At 42.9% G+C, this 22699-nt stretch overlaps 1 protein-coding gene and 1 pseudogene across 3 annotated transcripts in view; both read left to right on the forward strand.

Annotated features, from left to right (window-relative positions):
• SH2B3 (SH2B adaptor protein 3) overlaps nt 1–22699 on the forward strand; it is a 657750-nt gene that overhangs the window by 150355 nt on the left and 484696 nt on the right. The gene's annotated exons all lie outside the window — the stretch shown is intronic.
• LOC147679468 (elongation factor 1-gamma pseudogene) lies at nt 11626–13578 on the forward strand (annotated as a pseudogene).

Here is a 22699-nt window from a genome sequence, read left to right on the forward strand (position 1 = left end):
CGACTCACCCACGCACACAAAGCCCTCTACGACCTAGGACCCGAATGCCTAAACACGCGCCTGTCCTTTTACTCCCCCACCCGCCAACTTTGTTCGTCCAATCAGGCCCTGGCCGCTATTCCGCGCATCAACAGATCCACCACGGGGGGAAGATCCTTCTCCTACTTAGCCGCCAAAACCGGAATTCTCTCCCCACCCACCTCCGCCTTACACAGAACCACCTCTCCTTCAGAAAGCAACTTAAAACTTGGATATTCGATAAATAAAGTACCCCCCCTCCCCTCCCCTCCCTCAAGCACCTTGAGACCCTCTGGGTGAGTAGTGCGCTATACAAATTTCTGAACTTGAACTATGTCCCAATCCAACAAAGGAGTATACTTCTAAAGCCCTCATGAATTCAGGGGAGGCACTTGGAGACTCGCAGGGTGTCAGCCAGTGACTGACAGCCGGGTTCAATCCAGGTCCAGTTGTCAATGGTTAGCTGGACAGTGGCTGAACAAAGTCTCTCGCTTTTGCTCTCTTTCTCTTCTATCTCTTCTCTTTTCTCTCTTTTTTTTTCTCTTCTCTTTTTTTTATCTCTTCTCTCTTCTCTCTAGGTCCAGTCCATCAGGTCTCCTCTCAGTTCTTAGACAACAGGTCCCATCCTCTTCTACTCTTCCTCAGGTCCAGTAGTGCCACATTTTATGCCTGGCTCAAGTTGGTGGGTGGGAATAACCACTAGGCACTCCCTACCAAATCAGGTAAAAGTTCCCTGGGCCAACTGTCGCCACTTTTGGCATTTTCAACATGGCAAAAGCCTTCAGCCACTCTAAGCATGGGTCCTGAAGGCTGGGTGTGTGTGTGGACAGTGTACAATGGTAATCCTAGTGTCCTCCCGCATCCAACACTAAAATCCAGTTTGAGACAGCAGTTGTACCCCCAATAAACTTGAATTCTGGTAGTCCAAAAGCAGTGTTTTACAGCAACCCTACAGTGGATGCACCACAATGGTTTTCTTCCTTTTAAATTTCCCCCAGTGCTATATGTAAAACCCACACTAACATCTGGTGGGACCAAGCAAGTCCTTCAGCAAGCAGACCGTGTATACACAGTAATTGTCTTGCCATCTTGCTGTTGGCCTTTCAAGTGCACCCCAAGATGTTATATGTAAACCCAGCAGACTTCTCAATTGGGCTTTGACACTGTAGTATCAGAAGGGATGCACATAGCCTCCACCCTGCATATTGCGTGTGGTTCAGAGGTGTGATCTCTACCCGTTCATACCAGCCTATTGTTTACTTCTGATATGTATTTCACACCTAGTCAAAGCTAATAACTGGGTGACAGCTGGCAGTGGCTTGATGAAAGTGGAGGGGACTCCCCTGCACTGCTCATGGAGCTACTTACCTCACCCCCTTCACCACACGCTGGGCTCAGTCAGGAGCTTTAAGACCAGGGGTCCCACTGCCCTTGCACAATTCCAGAGAAGGCCCCCCTGGACCTCGTGCACACCTGCACCACAGGGCTGCAGGGACTATTGTTACGCCACTGAGACCTGGCAGGGTATTATGCTAATTAGCCAAGTAACAGTTCAGGCAGGTAAGGGGTAGTTACTTTTTCTTAATCTTTATTAATATTCTGACTGAATTAGATTTTTTAATAACGATCAAAAATAGTTGTTTTTTCTAGCAAGTCCCATTCCTGAGATACAGTATTACGACTTTAATCTTTACTCTAATTTTCTACATAGAAGGGCTAGCACTGCCACAGTGAAAATAGCTTTTAGGTGCTTGTTATTGTAAGGAAATATCAACATTTAATGTCCTACTTTCAAATACAATGCACCCTGCCTTGTGGACCAGGACTGACTTAATATTTAAAACTGAGGTCTTGACCTGTCAAAAGAGGTTATTTTGACAGGTCGAATTGCAGTTTTTATACTACTACAGTCAGGCTACACAGAGTAGGCCTGAAGCAGTATTTCCAAAAGCGCTGTAGGATGGTTTAACAGGTGCTGCAGTTCACTAGTGGCTTCTAACTTCCAGGCCCTGTGTGCATTTTGTACCAAAAGTGCCAGGGCTCTTGTTTGTAGGCCACTACAGCTTACACCACATATTGCCCTGCGATACTGCCAATGATAGTAAGAACACAACTTCCAACCATCACACTTCAAGTGCCATTTTGGACTTTTTCAGGCCCCCAAAGCTATAAGAATGGTTTGGGAGGCAGGTAATAGTCTGCTTTTTTTTCTTACTGAATATAGCATTAATAATTAACTATTGTTGTGGTCATCTCAAAATTAGCTATACAGCACCACCTTGTGGCAGGCTGTCACAAGCACCGGTGCTGACAATTAAGTGCCAGTGCCAAGCACCGGAAACCACCTGCTCAAATTAAGCACTGGTACCATATACTAGGGACATGTAGGTAAGTTAAATGTACCAATTAGCAGTATGCCAGTTTGACCAAGTTTAAATGGGGAGCATAGGCACTTTACAATTGGTTGACAGCGGTGAAATGCAGAGTTTTATAGCCAGCAAAAATATAGGTACAGCAAAAAGCAAATCATTTGTGGTGACTACGTAGAAAAGGCTTGTTAATTTTACTGTGCACTAGTTGTTTTAGAATGTACAATGTATATTTTCCATATTATTTTCTATGTTAAACAAACTATATCACTATAATAAAGTACTAAAATGTTTTTTATAATGCATTCCATAAAAAGAATCTGAACAGTTATCGAAAATTGTAAGTCATGGCTTTCTGGGGCTCTACCCCAGGAGTCCATACAAGTATCTTCTACGTACTCTCGGGTTCCCACCCTCCTGAATTCCATGATTTGATTCTCTGCAACAATGATTTCTGCATGAATTGTCCCTATACCAGCATGCGATTTCTTCAAGAATCGATATGAGGAAAGACCTATACATCACAAGAGATGTTCTGATTAAATATGGATGAGCTAATTATTTTCCCACATTAAAAGCCACATTCATTGGCAATCATTTTGTTCACTTCTAGTCTTTGCTACTATTAACTGCATCTGTTTCCATCTCTGATGGTGAAAATAGACCTTTTGATAGTATGAAAATCAGTATGCCCACAAAATATACAGACTTCTAATTTGACAGGAAAAACACTCCCGAAATGTGTAAACTGAGAGGAATAAAATCTGAGTGATGAGAAAGTGGGGAGGTTGTCTCCTGCATTGTATTTAGAGTGAGGTTTGGATGAGTAGTTGATACCCCAGTAATTACATTGTAACATAGTTTATTAGAGTAGAAGCAGTCATTTCTTCATTCTATATGGTCCTCATGAAATAGCTGCACAATTTACGGTGCCCATTTCACCTGGATGTTTCCGTCTATCATGCCTTATTTGTTAAACTGTATGATTAGACCAGAGGTGTCCAATTTGGTTTCTGGAGTGGTGTCAACCTGTCAGATATTGAGGATAACCAATGGCCATATAAATGGATTCCGTTTAAATTGCTTGTATATATTTTTTCTCTATATTCTGAAATGTGACATGGAGAAGTCCCCCATGCCCTACAAAAAACTGATGGTCGACGTTGCTGATAACACTCTCATACCCTTTGCAGCTAGTAAAAATATTATTTAGACTAATTTGTTTATGTAAAAGCTGTTGCATAGTGAATTAGAACTAGTTTTAGCACTACTCTCCATGAAGAGTTAAGCGCAAAAAGCAGTTCTCTTGTGTTAGCTTGGGCAATTGCCACCTGGTTTTCATTGCCTTGACTAACTAGTGGACCAACTGGTATAGCACTCAAAGAGAATTAGTCAATATTTTCAATATAAACCTGTGCTGAGCAGTATTACAAGTTTGGTGCAAAGAAAAAACATTTGGAGTTCCTATTCTTTCTAAATGGCTTCTCAAACTGCGAAGTAACTGCCCTCTACCCCAAAATGTCTTTGTTTTAGTGCAACGAAGGCCTTGTCTCTTTATTTAGGACATACATCTGATACGCTGAAATGTGCACCCAAGGCAAGTATGACTCTGACCTTATGTGCCTTCTTGATAGGAAAATCTCCAGGGAAACAATGGTAGGACTTGTTTTCAACGTTCTTATTCTCATCAAACCGCAGAGTGATTAGGTGATAATTGTAAGCTGAAAACTGAGACTGCAGATCATGTGTGTGTGCCTGGAACTCCATCTCAACAAGTTTTTTTTTCTTCTTAAAAGATAATTTATTATATTTTTTCTTTATTTAGATATATATAAACACACACATTTTGGATATATTGTATTGTGTGCATTCGTTTAGCTGTGTATCAAAGTCTCATTACACATAAAAGCAGAACAGTAAAGAAGAAACACATGCCAGAGATATGGGTGGGAAGCATTCCTTGGGTACTGCAGTTACCTCCTTAAGGTCCGAGGCGTTTCACAAATCTCCATCTCATCAGGGGTTTTCCCTCATCGCACGTTCTAATTCGTCATGTAGCAACATCATAATATGTAACATCGGATCTTGCCTGCATGACTAGCCGATACCCCCTCATGGCGAGTGCTCATCTAGTGTAAGCCTTAATTCCCTGGTTTACACATGCCATAATTCTAAATCTTTCATGAGCTTGGGATCAGTTTGCACCACTTTCATTCTAGCTCCTCCAGCTGCACTCCTTTCAGCAACGTCTTTCCTCCATAATTTCACCACTGAGGTTCCATTGCCGAGCCAGTGTTTTGCCAACCTTCTTTTTTCTAATAGTAACTAAAAATCTATCAATGTTTATCTTGACTGAATGCTGCGTAGCACAAGTCCATATGTCCATTAAAAAACCCGATGGTTACTGTTCAATTCTGTTTGTATGCTGTCCTTTTAAATATAAGCCACATGTTCCCAGTAACTGTATTCCGGTCCAGGTCCAGGTGGGGTGTCTTCAACAAGTTCAATAAATAATAGTAATGAATAAAAAAAAGTCGTTATTTATATAGACCAAATCAATGAATCCTATTGAGCAATCTTTGTCAAGGAAGTACATGGGCCCTGAAGAGGGAGATAAGCATTCCAGTTGGGAGTAAAGACTGTGAAAGGAAAAGCTGTATTAAAGAGCACACTTTCAGAGATTGAGTTAGCAGGTCTGAGGGTAGGATACTATTTGCCATCTCGCAATATTGAGAAAACGTAATTGTTCTTTGCATAAATATCCCATCTTCTACTGGATCTCTTGAATTTTCCCACCGTCCCATCCATTGAAGATTTCGTAAGTTATATACAGTTTCTTTTTGAATTGATCTTTTATCCCCATTGCCAAAAGACCCTTTCATGATTATGGACACAATACAAATGCTGTCATTCCCACCGTCACCAAAAGAGCGTTGATGCATACCCTTTATTCTATTCGCTCCTCCAGCTTTATTAACTAAGGACACTGCAGTCACAGGAAAACGTACTCCTACAACAAGACACCCCAAGGAGTTAAGTGTCTAACTTCAAACCAGTGGCTTATTTGAACACCGAGTGAGGAAGAACGCTGTAAACCTATGAAACATTTTGTGAAGAAGGCCTGGACCCTAGGTTCAACAAGGCATCTTGGACAGACGTTCAGCTGTGTAACCGAAAGCCTACCTGTAGTTTGTGATTCCTTATGGTCCAATTGGAAATAGTTTTTGCTCAGTTTGCAGCACAATAAGTCTTTGATAGCACTGAAAATGGGTACAACATATTGATTACATTGTGGTCATTTTCGTCCTGTACTCCTTTTGAGTTAGAGGACTGTTACTGTGGGTCAACTTTCCTCATATCCGATGTTCATACACTCTGGTAATTAAGAGGAATACATTTTCATGTGTTAATGGTTTCTTGCATGGCCTTTCTTTCCACCCAAGGCTTCTTCGAAGGTCTGGAAGGTTCCATAACCGGTGGATTGGAGTGAGGGAAGGTTGGAACAAGAGACAGAGAATTGTCTCCATAACGCTTCCATCTTCCCAAAGAAGTGAACGTGAATTTTTGGTTATGCAATTTTCAAGTTTGGTCAGCCGGTAGGGGCGGTTGGAGCTCTGAACATTAGGATACAGAGAGTGGGCGGGGGTGGGGGTCTTGACAGTGTGAGGAACATGGGTCTTACGAAGATGCAATTCAGTAGATTGTTAGACATAGGTTGGGACACAGAACACACTCCTCTGTGTTTGCATGGACATGCTTACGTTGCTTTTCCAAGACTAATACATTTATTTGCGAGCTCATGGCAGAAACTGGAATTGAAGTGAGGGAAACCTTTGGGCTGCAACTTTACTCTTCATTTTGTTTCGTCCTAGACTTCTGAAAGTACAGCAGCACCAGGATTCAAAGGGAAGCTCTTCACCAGATGCTGTTTGCCCAGCCTGGCACTCTTCTAGGGTGGTTTGCACTGGGCTTCCAAAGCTCAATTACATAGGTGGCTGCTCTTGTGAAACCTTGCGCTTTTGGCCCAACTAAGGCTTGAGCTTGTGACTAGGATGTTAGTAGGTGCATGGAAGACATAACTTACAGAACTGGACTAAAGACTAGCGTTTTGGGAATTAATCTAGTAGCTCCCATTCCAAAATGTTTTGGCCCCAGTTAACATTTTCAGGCAATGCCAGTAATTCAACTAGTGAAAAATAAAATGTAATCGATCAATGCAAAATCATAATGCATACTGCAAAACTACAAAGTCTGAAGTTACTTTTGTTGCATTCATCCACAGCCTTCTCCAATTACCTCAGAGCTGTGACTAAGTTATCACTTTATTTTGCTATTTTCACAAATTGATTCTTGTGTAACTGGGGTGATCTTTGTTCTGCACCTTAGCATTCTCTCACTTACTATTAATTTGTGAATTGTTATGCCTTAATTCAAAATCTCAAAAGAATAGTTTTAAAAACTATCCACATGAGGTGGATTATTTTTGAGGGATGTATTGGAGCGGGCGGGTTCACAAACTTTATTTAGGTTTTGTGGAGAGCAACTTCTTCACTATGGACATCTCTAAGTTTGTTCGGAAAATGAATAAAAATATACTTTTGAGAAACAAACCCTTTTGACTTAAGCCTGCCTTTAATAGCACATCTGAATATGCTGGATCTGAAAATCAAATATATGGTGCATCCAACCTGAGCCTCGTAGTTTCTCCTCCTAAAGTAATGGGACAGTCCAGTTTTTATTTACTTAGTATCCCAGAAACTGGTATATGTAGTTCAAGTGAATAATTGTTAATAAGCTTGAAAATAAATTAGGTATGGGATTTAAAGATATAGTTTTGAATGTTAAAAGTGATTACGGTCAACATTTTCTCGCCTATAAATTGTATTATCAAATGAGGCTGCTTCTCAGCTGGCTTGTCATGAGATAAGCCTATACACTGTGTGCTTGATTTTTTTTCTTATGCTTATCTCAGTTTCTAGCTGCATTCATCCAAACCATACGCTTGTCATCGTTTTCTGTTTGTCAAATGGTCTTGCCTCCGTCAGATGGACCTTTAAGCTGTTGGCTTGAAATACTCCAGGTGATGTGGGACAACCAGTCTTAACTTCTCCTGCATACTAATAAGCCAGTATCCTTTTCTTTCCTTGTGGAACACCTAATTTCATAAAGGCTAACCATGGCCATCTGTGGTCTGTGTCCATCTGCAGGATCTTCTGTAATTCAAGTATATACAGTGCAGGAATTGGCTTGTTTTAGAGAATACTAGGAAATAAGGTGTGTCGGTGCAATCTGATAGCCATTGTCTGAGAACGCCCTGTTCAAACCGTGGTTATTTTGGGGGTGAGAAAGTCAGCTTGAAATGAGTATTATCATGTTGGTCTATGCCCACACAATGTGAATAACCCCAGGTTCCTGTTCTCTGTTTTACATACACGTCGGCTTTGTCATGCGTTCTAGTTATTTATTAGTACTTGGTCAGCCAAGGCACTTCCAAATGCAAGGGGGCTACAAGAAAATTTCGTGGACTAAGAGGGCTATTGGAGATTCTCATAGACTGTGGGTGCTAAGTATTTCTTATAGTTATTTGTGCATTGGGCTGCCAGAATGAATAGCATTTGATTCAGAAGTAATCCTAATACAATCTGTTCTGCAACAGTGAGCTGGATCTTTATTTATAAAGGGTTTATTTTAAACCTGGGATAGTAGCATTAGCTTTGGCTGAGGTTTCTAGCCGAGCGTTGAGGCGACTGCTGAAGACGCCTGCCAAAGAATTCTGCACAGCAACCATTCACGCTGCTAATATGACAGGATTGTCAACAGAGAGCATATTTGTTAGACAATTTAGTAGGAAACTGAGGTGAAATAGCCCTGGCTTTTATGAAAAACTAAGACTCGCATTTGGAAAGAAAATACTCCCATTTCCCTTCTACTGTTCGTCATTAACACAGGTCTCTGTTTTTTCTGAGCATTTTGCAACACGTGGTTGAGTTAAAAATGATAACCTATCTTTAAAACGATGCCCCATATAGCCTGAATGAAACAGAAGAATGCAGTTGCCCATGGTTTTTCTAAAAAGAGTACCTGTAAAACAGTTGCTACGCTGAGCACTGGTGACTGGAAAGATAAGGCCCATATTAAAAAGTCAAAAAATGAGAATTGTACTGTAACACTATAGAGTACTGAACTCTGAGTGGGCTCATGTTCTACTTGGGCATATCGTGGAAATATTTTCGAAAGGAAAAAAACCTCTTATGAGCTATAGTTATAAATTATAAGCAACATCATAGTTCATACATATTTTTGAAGTATCATACCTAAATATTTAGTAAGTAACAGTAAATTAATCTAAATTTAGTTTTGAAGGCAAGAAGAATGTTATGATTGTCACATGACTCTATCTAAAGCAATGACAAAGCAGCCCTTTCCAAAAGCTCTCAATCTTTTCCCCATGATTATAGAGCAAGATAGTGCCTGCTGTTCACCCACCTACAGACATGACTTAGAACCTCGAGGGTTCCCATTTATTGAGATGAAGATGGAGGGGGAGAGGTGGTTAACCCGTTACGTGCTAATGACGAGCTCAGCTCGTCATGAGGCTTGGTTGAGCTGCACTCATGAAGAGCTGAGATCGTCACGGCCGTTGGAATGTTCGCACGCGGGGAAAATCTCCCGCTGTGCTGAACGTTCGAGAAACTGGTGTGGCCGTGACGAGCCCCCCCACCCCCACCCCACCTCCCCCCGCAGGTAAATCCCCGAAAACCTCTGTCTTGTTTCTGCAAAATGAGTACGTTGTGGTTGTGCCTTCAGACTGCCGAGTACCTAAAAATGCAGCATTCTCTGTCTGAATGCACTACAATGGAGAAAAACATTGCAGAAAAGAAATGTTCGTCTCTGTGACATGACTGAGAGTGCTGTGGGGAATCTACATAGTAATAATTTTCCCAGAAATTATTCCATCCTCCACCAGAGCAGCCCTGCAGTGTTAGAGGGATGTACTGTGATGGACACAGTGGAATAAGAAACTCACACATAGGATGCCTCTGTGACTGGGGAACTGTCTGAAACACATAATTCAACAAAATGATTTAGAACTTGGGACAATATTGGCATTTATACCCTGGGTGATGTGTGGGAAGGAAATGGCAGCAAGAGTTTCTGATTACTGCGGGAGGAATTCCAGCTACACAAATCACACGATTCTCCAGTATTGAATCATTTAAAGATTCACATGCTTGAATCTTCCCCATCATCATGGTGGGAGTCCCTCTGTAACATAAGAAATAGCAGTATTACAACATTACGATAGGCCTCCATAGAGCAGAAAAACTCAATTAAGTAATTTTTCAGCATCATTTTAGAACATCCAAACTTCAGCCAATCACAGCTGTGACCTCAGAGTGCCCCTTCCCCACAGAGACACCATACCTCAGATTTCTTACCGCACGTCGTGTGATAGTCTCTTTGAGCTCTGCTCAGTTTACAGTATTTTCTTCTCAACTTTTGACCTGCAGTCTCAGCCTTCGCTACTATCAAGGTATTTCTTGGACTTTATACTTTTGACCTTTCTGCCTTTGAAATGCCAGAGCCTAAAAAAGGGCTGTTTAGGCCCTGTGGAAAGTGTAGGCTATTTTCTGAAGACCCTCGCAAACAATGTTTGTATTGCCTCTACCCTTACCACAAACGCAGGGAATGTAAATATTGCTGCACTTTTTCAGCAAAAACCATCTAAGATAGTGACGGAAAGCTCTTACTCTGGCTGCAAAAGATTCGAAGTCTGAACCTGAGGAAAAGGCCCATTCTTCCTCAAAGAAAAGAATCCAGTTACACATCATGGGGACTCTACAAGATCAAAATCTCAGGACCGAGCTGAAAATAAGCCAGGGAAATCCCAGTTGGGGCTTCCAAACCATCTTCAGCTCCTGCGTCTGCCTCTGACTCCTGTCGGAGACCAATCTTCTCGACCATCGACGGTTAAGACGTCGACTGCAGCAACGACGACGGGAGCTTCGACGGTAACAACGTTGTCGTCGACGTGGCCGTCTGTCAACGAAGCAGTCACCGACGACAAGGCCGTCAACGACCGGTTCGTTGACCGTTCCAGAAACGGCGTTCCTGCAGATGCAAGCCATCCACGCACCGTTGACGGTACCTCAGATGACCACATTGACAGTTGCACCGTCAACAGGACCGTTGACAGAGGGAAGAATTAGTCTCCGTCAGCACAGAAAAATTCAGGACTATTCAAAGATTTCTCCCTTACCTCCTGCTCGCCTTCTGGACTTCCAAGAGTCCGAAGATGAGGGTATGTTTGGCCCTGCATACAGTCCATCGCAGTTACGGGTTAAGTGCCAAGATTCTGATGAGGAGTACATTGAGGGCAATGATCCATCTTCTTATTTGGCAGGAGAACTTTCATTTGAGGAAAGGGATACATCTGCCATGCAGAGGCAAGAACCCTTCCAGGAACGCTATCCTTTTGATGACCGAGAGGAGGAGCGTCATCACTTCAGGGAACCATCAATGAACGTTCCAATGTCTCTAGTGTTGGTTCTCATTCACATGCTTAATGATTACTACAAGCGTTTTCCAGGCGCAAATGCTCTTTAGAGGCCTTTACCTCCCTAAGAGGTACCCACTATTCGTCCGGTCCAAACTACCCCCAAATCCACAAGGGAGACGATCCTTCCTCCTCCTCCTATAATCATCCTGGAGGGCACTCAGGATGCTCAGCCAGAAAAGGAGAGATTCATACAGACACAGATGCCCATGATCGCTGGGATGACTACATAGCTCCAAGGCCACCATCTCCTTACCTTCTTGCTGCGGATTCCCCTCCAGCAGATATTGGGGGATTCCATGACCTTTTGGAGCGGGCTTCCAAACGTTTCAACTTACCAGTGCCAACAAAACAGAGTATTTCTTATATGATTTTAAAACAGGCACTCAAATTTCAGTGAGAGCAATACCCATAATGGACTTTCTATGGCAAATAGGGCTAAAATTGATGAAGACACCTGCCTCCGTTCCAGCGGTTAATCCGAAACTGGATAAAAACATATTAGGCTTCAGATGACTCTCCTGCATGCCTCAATGGTCACCCGAGGCCAGACTCTGTCATCCTGCAGGCAGCACAGCCTCTCCCTGCACTACCCCACTGGACAAGGAGGGCCGTTGCCATGACAATATTGGGAAGAGGTTCTAGGCTTTGGCAGCTACCTCCATCAGAGCTTCTAATGTTATGGCTATTTTAGGGAAATCTGACCGGCAGATGTGGTCAGACCGCTCTACTCTAATGGAATATCTATCTGAAGACAAAGTAGCAAGAGATATTCTTGTGGAAAGAGAAAGAGCATCTTCAGAACTCATTGAAATAGCAATGGACGTTTCATCCACTGCATTTCGGCAACTGGCAGGAGTGTCGGTCCTACGTCGCCAGAGATGGGTAAAAGCAACCACCTTTCAACCTGAGGTGCAAGCCAAAGTTTTAAATATGCCCTTTGATGGGAAGTGCTTGTTTAATAAGCACATGGACGAGGAGGTACAATCTATCGAGAAGGATACGGTCAAAGCCTTAGGTAATCTCCAACAGTGCCGCTTTCAGTCCTTTCGGGCTAGAGGTCGGGGGCAATTCTGATCACGTCCACAATTTCAGCAGCGGTACCAGCCATATATACAGATTACCTACCAGCCATACAAACGGTCTTTTCAGTCCTTCACCTCTCAAACTTATTCAAGACCAACAGGATGCAGGAGGCGGCAATCTGCTGGAAAGTCCCAAGACTCAAATAGAAGGAAATGAAGATCATCAGGCCCCTGCTGCTATAGTCCCACACCACGATCACTTCTCCGCATCCTTTCAAAAATGAAACTCCAGCCTTTCTACACTTCACCAAGGCGGCCACCGGGACTCTTTACATATGCCCTGACAACTGGAGGGCATTCAAGGCCCTGATTGCTGCTCAGTACTGTGGTGCAAAGATAACTGTCAAGTCTGGGCCAACTCATTTTCAGTTCCTACAAACCAAGAGGACCCCCAAGTTTTTCAGGAAGTTTCCTTTGGGAAAGGTTCCGACCTTCGAGGGAAATGACAGATTTTGTGTGTTTGAGAGTAGCTCCATTGCTTACTATGTCAGTAACGATGAGCTTCGCAGCATTAACAGGGAGGCAGCTGCCCAAGTCATCCAGTGGGTTACCTTTGCCGACAGCAAGATCGTCCCTCCAGCAAGCAAGTGGCTGATCTCCCACCGTTGGGATAATGCAATACAACAAGCAGTCCACGGAACATGCCAAGGAGGAGGTGAAGTGTGTGCTGAGCGCCCTGGATAAACATCTGAGGACACGCACATTCCTGGTGGGGGACAGGGTGGGCCTGGCTGACATCTCAGTGGTGTGTGCGCTCCTCTGGCTCTACAAACAGGTCCTAGAACCATCTTTCCAGAAGCCATACATTAACACAAATGGTTGGTTTGAGACCTGCGTAAACCAACCACAGTTCAAGAGTGTCCTTGGGGAGGTGAAACTCTGTGAAAAGATGGCGCATTTTGATGCTACGAAGTTCTCAGAGGCGCAGCCCAAGAAGGAAGCCCTCAAAAAGGAAAAGGAGCCTAAGAAGGAAGAGAAAAATAAAAAAAAGGAAGATAAGAAGCCAGCTGCTGTGGATGAGCCTGATGAGTGTGAGGAGGCGCTAGCTTCAGAACCGAAGTCCAAGGATTCCTATGCCCACCTGCCAAAGAGCACCTTCATCATGGACGAGTTCAAGAGGAAATACTCTTATGAAGACACGTTGGCTGTGGCAATCCCATACTTCTGTGAACACTTCGACAAGGAGGGCTGGTTAGTCTGGTATGGAGAGTACGGCTTTCCTGAGGAGCTAACACAGACCTTCATGAGCTGCAACCTCCTCACAGGAATGTTTCAGCGTCTGGATAAACTGCGCAAGAATGGCTTTGCTAGGGTCATACTCTCTGGAAGCAATAATGACAGTACTATCTCTGGCATCTGGGTATTCTGCAGGCAGGACTTGGCTTTCACGCTCAGTGAGGACTGACTAATCGAATATGAGTCCTATACCTGGCGGCAGTTGGATGTGGACAGAGAAGAGTGCAAGACAATGGTGAAAGAATACTTTACATGGGAGGGAGAGTTCAAGCACATCAGCAAACCTTTTGACCAGGGCAAAATCTTCAAGTGAAACCACGTCTTGTAAGCTTGTTACATTCAGGAAGTGAAGGGACCTATTGCACCTGTCGGTAGTCGCACAACTCTACTCCACCACTTAGCGCCCTACCCTTCTGCACACTGTGGACAATGCACAAATGGAGCCTATCACGTTTACAATTAACTGATCGTGAGAAATAAAGAAAAGTGACCTGTTTGTGCACATGTACATTCATTGCTCTGCTCAGGGAGGGGCTGGGTCTTTCTACAACGGGCTTGTGTATGGGCTGGGGCACATATGATGGAACTTATTTTGTGGTGCATTGCACCATTTTTCCTTTCCTGAAAATTGAAAAAGAAACTAAGTTGACTTTGAAAAAATAAATGAAACTCCATTACTTCAGACAGATGGGTTCTAGACATTTTCCAACATGGCCACAAGCTAGAATTCATTCAGCATCCTCCAAATGTTCCACGCGCAAAGTTCTGCTCCGTCACCTTCCAGATCTCTTTAAGGAAATGGATTTACTTCTTCTCAAGCAGGCTATACACTTTATCCTATCCCACTGTCAAACTGGGTACAGCAAATAATTTAAATGGAGTGTTTGAGAGAAACCATATCCAACTGATCGTTTCTTGGACTTTGTACTTAAACGTGGCAGTCCGTCTCACATCGTACCCATGACAGTCTTGTACGTCCAAAGTACAAGAAACAATCAGTTTGATATGGTTTCTCTCGAACACTCCATTTAAATTATTTGCTGTACCCCGTTTGACAGTGGAACAGGATAAAGGGTCATATGGAATCTGACTCCCCACTGAATTTTGACAACTAGGAACGTTGTACCATGATATCTACTGTATGAATAGGAGGTGTGAGTATACCGAATGTGTATAAGTTCAGCTTTGCCAATATTTTAAGGGGCACAGAGACTGAGGAGTTCAAAGGACTCCTTCTACCGCTTAGATAACCCCGGCCCACTACCTGAGATTCTTCATTGTAAATAATCTGGTCGTGATGAAGGCAGTTGTTAAGTTCCCCCGCCGAAACGTGCGTTGACCATATCTATCCTCAGGGAAAATCCGCTTCTAAGACAACACACGAGTGGAAGAAATCTAGACCTGTTAAATTTAAATCAGGTTAATAGTGGATGTCTATATCAATATTTGGATTTCCTAGTGCAATGGTATTGTTCTTTGTATGTGTGTTAGGGTATGAGTGAGTGTTTGCCTGATGAGTGTGACTGTGAGGATGCAGCATGGGGTTATTTTTGATCTTTAGTGTATTGTATCATTGATATGGTATGACACATTTGTTGTGTGATATGTTATTTATGAAATGATTTTCTTTGTCCCTATATTTATGTCTTATAAAGTTTAATTTGTTCATTATATATAAATTGTATCACATATGTTATCATTTACATGTACTGATGTAAATTCAGATCACAGTGTATTATTATAAATCTATAGAAAAAAAGAAATATTTTATATGTACAAAAAAATTACAAATAAATTGTTTATATATTTGAATAATGAGTCATGTTTGATATATGGGTTATGGCCTAGTCTAACATCTGAGCCAGAGGAGGCCACACTTAAAGAAATATAGGTCAGACAAGAATATCTCTTTATAGGGATTATTATTCCCCCTCACTCTTGGACCTTATAATACATACATGGGGCGCCTTCCTTCCATATTATTATAAATAAACCTCCTTGCATGTCTTTAGAGTGTAAGTAATGGCAGGTTGACTTTGAGGAATTCCTGTCCCAATCTTAGCATGTTCTCCACTGTGGGGAGAAACTTATAGAAATACTATCAACAACATATGTCTCATTTAATGCAAAGCATTGCAAGACCAATTTTCATGTACTCGTTTTTGTCTTTTTTTTCTCATGTTTTTTTTTCTCAATGTTTTTAAAGAAAAAGTTAAGGATACATGAAAACAATAATACATATAAAATATCATAGAGTAACATGAATTCATACAAAGTAACAATAATAAGTGAATTATTCAAAAGTATAGGTAATGAAAATTATAAAGGGGAAATTACAGAAGATAGACAATGTATAATAAAAAAGAGCTATCTCATACAGCGTATTTTATAAGTTCATAGACCTCGGCATACAAAGAATTACAGAGGAATTGTAAATGAAATCCTAAATGTATAAACAAGAATTAGTTTGTCTTTTTAAAGACTTTCTATTTATTGGAGGTAAACGAACAAAGCATTCCCTTAACTTGAAGTTAGAGGTTGTCTGCTTTGGTGTCATAACCATTTTGTGATTGACAATGTAGGATGTAGGCAATGCAAAACTTAACTTTTCATCAATGCATACATAATGCTTTACTCCTTCTGTGGTTTCCTCCGATCATGGTAATGTAAAATTCAGCTTTCTTTTAGGAACTGCATAAAACCAGTGCTTAACTTGTATCCCTGAGCCCCCAGTATTGCCTCATAGGGCAACCAAGATAACTGGAGATATATGGTGGCCCTCATTGTGGCCCTTATAAATTGAGTGCAAATGGTATTTGCGTCTGCTGTTTAATTCTATGTTTGCAGATTGTGCTTGGACCCACGATCTTGCATTGCAAACATTCCTCCATGTAACTTGGAGGCATTGTCCTTCCAATTCTAGCTCTTACATCTCAGTAATAGTGGAAAATGCATAGTTATGACATTCGGTAAAACCAACAACTGAACATTATTCCCCTTTCTGGCTTATGAATCTCATTCGAGAGAAAAAATTGCCACAGTATTAAAGTGCTATGACCGTTTTACCTTAAACTATTTTCCTGGCTGTAGAAACCGTATTACTCAGAATGAGGCCAAATGTTCAGTACCCAGGATCATATAATTTGGTCAGATGAAGAAGCCGGCATTAGGGCTTAGTTGTGCTCCTTCCAGGGTCTGCAACAGCCCTTAATGAATAGTGTCGTCTTGTCAACATTTGGAATGAGTGGGTCACGTGTACAAAACAAGAAAGGAATTTTGGTTTCTTGTCAGTCTGTGTTTGCTATGGCCAAGTATTGTAGAAAATAACAATTGGTGCGAAACATGGTGGGTATTGCCTAATTGCTATCTACCAAATAGTGTTTTCATTGACCCAGCATATTTTACATTTTAATGCTGCTTTATTATTGTATCACTCTGAAAAGTAAACCATGTGATTTGTGCCGAATCTATGATGACTCAATGTCATCCAAGCATAGATTTCAGTTGAAACGTGCAGGGTTTTAGGTCGAGCATGGCAAGCTCTGCGAAGCGTGCTGTTTTGAGGTAGGGACTTAAAGCTCTGCCCACTCTATACCCACATTTTTCATTGGCTTGTGTCATTGTCCACTGTAAACTTTGGCTGTTCATTGGTCAAAAGGTTTACTAGTCTCTCCTTAGTACCGCCTTGTCTCATTTTGTAACCTCCCATGTTGACACTCCCTGTTACGTGTGTTGCTGCTAGGTAGGCTTTAATTATAGCCTCCGAGGACTATTTTCTCAAATAGCTTTGTTCTAAAAAAATTTGATAGCACGCATTTGCAATGCAATAGGCCTCGCATTTGCGAGAGTTTAAGCTATTGACATTGTAAATGACAGTGCCTTTTATTTATCTGTTTTGAAAACAACACTTAAATAAAATGCATTGTCATTTACAATGCCAATTGCTCAAACTCTCATAAATGCGACACCTATTGCATTGCAAGTGCTTGTTTTAGAGGTTTCTGGGTTACCTTTCAGCCTGTTGTCTAGCTCTCCATTTAGTCACTAAAGTCCATGCAGAAGGGGGCTGGCACCAGGGAGTTGTGTGGTCTGCCGGATGCCAGGTGGACCATGGGTTAAAGCAATCATGCTAGTGCCGGATAGGACAAGATGGGGTGGGCTGCATTGAAGGCTGTGGTGTAGTCCCTGACACTTTATGGCAGCTCCTCTCCTGATGCAGAGCTGTTTTCATTGTAGGTGTTCACATTCTTCCATATTAGAATCTCTAAAGCAAAAACAAATATGTTCCTTAAGCTATATTTTTCTGTTCTATTGATTATTTAAGATTTTAGTTTTTACATATGACTATCTCATGCCCAGTGGAGTCACAAAGGGAAACTAAGAGACAGGGGTCTTAGAAATGCTCATTACAAGAAGAAAACAAGAGAAATAGAAACTCCGAATAAATGCTGCATTTTAATAAACATCCATGGAAGGAGATGGACTGAGAAAAGTAAGGGATATTAAAAATAAGGTTATGTTTTGATTGGCGAGGGGAAGAGTATCTCTGAACAGACCATTATGATCATCTGTGCTTGCTCATTGGAAAGATCCATATTGTTTCAATTGACTGGAGAGGAGATTCTTTGCCTGGGTCAGGGAAATCCTCTACACTAGCTCAGGAGTTAGTTTAAAAACGCCCAGGGAAGCAGGAGAACGAGATTTGGTTTGATTGGTTAAGGAGAGGAGCTTGATGGGGTTGGAGATCGGACACTGATTTGAACCATTGGGATGCTGCATAAAAAGCCTTTAAATTCATATTTGCCCCATGCCCAAACTATGCACATGTGATCAGGGTTTGGCACAATCTCTTGGGGAATGAAATTAGGAATTTTATTTATTTAAATAATTTAAGAAATATTTATTTTCACATTCAGTTTCCCATGTCTCAAAGGAAAGTCTCCAACGCAATCATTCTGACTTTGTCATTGCCTGGCCACAGGTTCTGCTTATGTAATTTTCCATTCTTTCAAAACAAAACATCGGTCTCTGTGATCACTGTGTTGCCCACTTCTCCATTCACAAAATAAGGAATTGCTTTTTTGCAGAGCTTTAAAATGAGAGCAGAAATGGGCCCATTAATGTCTGATTTTTCAAAATTAGATCAGTCGACAACAAAGGGGGCGATTAGGATGGCGGACGGATCGCCACCGCCATGCAGGCGGTGGCAATCTGTCCGCCATACGTGCCTGTCCGCCACCTATTTCCCCCCGCCATATTACAATGGCGGGGGGGACCCCGGCGGATAGAAACACCGTCCGCCGCTTTTCCGCCCTGGTCGCCTTGCGGCCGGGACAGAAAAGGTTTAATATGGCTGTCGGTGTCTGTTAGACACCGCCAGCCGTATTATGATTTGCCAAAACAGATGCCTTTCCGTGGCGGCGATGCCGCCATGAAAAGGCATGCGGTCTTCACTTCGGGGGCCCCCTGCGGGCCCCCGGAGTGAAGGAGAGCTGGGGGTGCACACGGGGGGGGGGGGGGTAACCTGTGGTACCCCCTTGCATGTGCATTAACAATTGCTGTTGCGGGACCGCTGCACCTATGGAGGACGGTCCCTTTTGCACCACGATAGCGGACGGACTTTGTCCGGCCACCATCGTAATCGGCCCCAAAGTGTAATTTTTTTCTTTTCTGTGTGGTGTGAAAAGCATGTGCGCTCTAATCTAAGAAACCGTTGATCTGTGTCCAGAGTCTGTCAGATAATTTGTGCGATATTTATCGGTACAATGCAGATCAAGCAGATAGAAACTGAAGGCAACGCTTGCCCCTGTAAAGAAAGGAATGTGCCTGTGTTTAGAAAAGAGTTAAAAAAAATGTTTGTGGTGGGAAAGCAGAGAAGTGTGTGTGCTGGCGATAAACTGAAGGGGTTGAGGAACTCATTGAATCCAACTGGTTTCACAGACCAGTATAGGACACACATATGATGGACGGAATGCAGAACAAATTAAATCATTCATCCCCAGTCGAGAGATCTGGGTTAAATCCATTGTTCTTTTGGTCACCATGCCACCCCAGTTTAGACCCAGCGATATGATATGCAAATCAGCCTGGACCATGTGACTCATGGGAACATTCCAGCCCGAGCTGCCAGACGAGGTCCTCCCTGGACCAGAAACAAGCGTCCTAGGACCGGTTTCAGAGTTTCACCCCTCATCATAATTTTAATTATCTCCTAGGACTATCAAACAATTCAGAGTCTGTTAAATTGTTAGATACTCTGGAGGCCTATGGCTTCGGACAACTAGTGACCGGACCGACTCATAAGGCAGGCCATCTTCCATGCGAAGTTCCGCAGGGATTAGCAATATCCCTCACATTGTTCAATATCTGTCACTCCATTGGCAAGGCTCATCAGAAGATATGGTTTTGCGGTGGTATCTTACGCTGATGACTCACAGCTTGTTATTTCCATCTGCAAGCAACCTGAGGTCACAGCCGCTAAATTTCACGCATGCCTATCCGAGATCATTATCTGGATGAACCACAATTTTTTGAAGATTAACATAGATAAAACAGAAGTGATAGAATTTGGAGGGGGATCCCCAGTATGGAATGACTCCTGGTGGCCAGTAGAGGCTGGGAAGTGTCCAGCTCCCGTCTCTAAGGTTAGGAACCTGGGGGTCATCTTTGATGACAAGTTACATTTTTCCGCCCAGGTTAACAGCTTGACATCCTCCTGTTTTTTTCTTCTGAAAACTCTGAGAAAGATTCTCCCATTTATTTCGCATGAGCTTCAGAAGACCGTAATGGGGAGTCTTTCTATCCAAATTAGATTACTGTAATGCTCTTTTTCTGGGTATAGACAAAACTCAGATAGGAAAGCTCCAGTCCCTTCAAAATGCAGCAGCAAGGCTGCTTTTGAACATTCCTAGGGGCTGTTCTACCTCAGCGGGCATTAAATCACTGCATTGGCTTCCAGTGCAGCAGCGTGTTGATTTCAAGGCCTTGTGTCTAGTTCATAAGGCGCTCTATGGAGGTGGCGCCGACGCGATCTCCAAATATTTCACCCCCTATACCCCCACACGCCTTCTAAGGTTTATCAACCTAGGTCTACTTAAAACGACTAGGGTTAAGCGGGCCAGATGGGGAGGTAGGACACTTTCCAACGGGGCAGCGCATCTCTGGAATAGACTACCTCTGGCCATGAGATTCCAAGCTGATAGGAAGTTGTTTAGGAAGAATCTTAAGACGTTTCTTTTTGCCAATTAAACTGTTGAAGTTGTAGTTTTGGTTTCTGCTCACTCACATCAGCGCCAAGACGCCACGGCAATCGAGCGCTTTATAAACTCCTATCTTATCAGCCAGGCTAGCTTGAAACCAGTGGCACAGTGAGCCCTGGACCCATGTCTGAGCATTCCTGGTGCACTTAAGGTGAAAAAGACAAAGACAAACAAATGATGGATGGATGCAGAATAAATCAAAACATTCACCCCCAGTGAAAGTGTCACACCTCGAACCTTAAAACTGTTACACTGAAGGTGCTCTTTGAAAACAGAAGTCCAGTAGGCAGTTTAATTACTTAATCAGGATACTGGTTTATTGTATAGGTCACAGGCTGCTTAGAGGAAGTTCCCATCAGAAGGAGTATCCACTCCTACTTAGCCCACTCCACCAGTCCAGCCATGCAGCCGCATTCTATGACCTCATTAACTAGACTTGGCAAAGAAGGAACTACAAAAACCGCAGATTATAACAAACCGCCTCACTAATGTGGCCATTCCAAACAAGTGATCCGAGAAGTGTGCCACCTATCTTCAGCTGCAGCAAGTTTGCACAATTCAAGCCAGTTTTAAGTCTCCATTTAAGGAGATGTAGTCTAGCAGCTAAGTTGTTAACCTTCCAACCTGGAAACTGGGATTCTGATACTTGGTGAGGAATATGTCCAAAAAGTGATGTCTCTGTCTCCAAATTTCAACATGAAAAAACACATGTTCTAGTGTCCCTCCCTTTTAATCGGCCACATTGGTTTAAGCAAAATGGATAGCCAGTGCACAGACCTTTGCAGTAGCCATAGACCTATTGTAAATAGTAGTTCCCTAAATGTGAGCAGTAGCAAAAATGTCATCCAATGATAAGGTTGAAAATGGGGTATGTCCATGAGAGGGAAGCACAAGAAGGCAAGCCATTGAATAGGAATCAAGCAAATGAGTGACAGTAAAGCCAACCAGCGGTAAGCAGTGCGGGCTGTAAGCCCACTGCAGATGTTTGACATGGGCCACAAGAGATCTTTTGCAACCATAGAGGTAAAACCTGTCTTGTACGCGAGAGCTACAGAGTAAAGCAAGCTTCAGGAGCCTAGTTAACTTCTTTTTCAATGTCTTGTCATCCGTAGCAAGTAAGAGACTAGTGAATGTTAAGGGCTTGACAAAGCGACCACTGTGTGGTGTTACATCAGAGGATCGCATTGTGTGTGACGTCACTTAACTACCCAATGCCCTTTCTGATGACCTCCTGCATAATGTTCAGGCGGGCGTGTGTACCTGCTCCTTCTGCCTCCTTTCTCGCGGGAATTCCAGCATTGCGAGGGGCAGATGAGACCTCCCTATGGAATGTAACTTATGTACATTACTGCTTACTGCGTGTGAAGATTGAAAGCCCAGTCCAGCGACAGCGCTGTCAGCCTTGCATCACCCCTCTCGACCTTGCATCACCTCGTGCTTCCTTCTAAACTGGGCTGAGCTTGTCACCTTCACTAGTAATCCTAATGATTCCATTAGCTATCACATAACAGGGTCTACTAGGTGCATGGCCCCAAATAGCCTCTACAAACCCCACGGCTGCTGCTGCGCTGCTCTCCAGGTAATGTTATCTTTATTGATTCGGAGCATGCTCCGCCTTCCTAGTCTGTTTTCACATATATTCGGAGTTCTCTGTGCGATAAAGAGGGAGAAAGTGATAAAGTGCCAGCTCTTTTTCCTCGACCTTAAATCGGTGCCCAAATCTCCTTGTTAAACGATTAAGGCCTGGCTGTCTAGAAATCATTATTTACTGTGGAATAGAAAGGTGGGTTCACTCAACTGTTAAGTTTCTGTTTTTTACTCTACCCTTGTTGTCTATTATCCCGATGATTGTCACGATAGTGTGTGTCTTTTAGCTAGTTCTGTATTTTCGACCTAAGGCGCTCCATTCTGGGACACGTAGTTTCCCTTTTCTGCTACAGAATTTACGCCTGCAAATCGGCCCAGCTTAGTGCTTCGGGTGCAAATCCAAAAGCTCCCCTTTCTGACATGAGGCCAGTTAGCAATGGTGTTTTACAAAATGCTCGAGTGCAGTAGTAGTTCAAGACAGTGTCTGCCTACTGAAATATAACCACGTTAGAGGGCTTGAAGGCATCTAGAGAACGGGCGGCAGGGCGTGAGCTGAGGGCGTGCATCCTGGGATGTCGGGATACATTC

Source organism: Lissotriton vulgaris, chromosome 11, assembly GCF_964263255.1.
Source record: "Lissotriton vulgaris chromosome 11, aLisVul1.2, whole genome shotgun sequence".
Classification (NCBI taxonomy): domain Eukaryota; kingdom Metazoa; phylum Chordata; class Amphibia; order Caudata; family Salamandridae; genus Lissotriton; species Lissotriton vulgaris.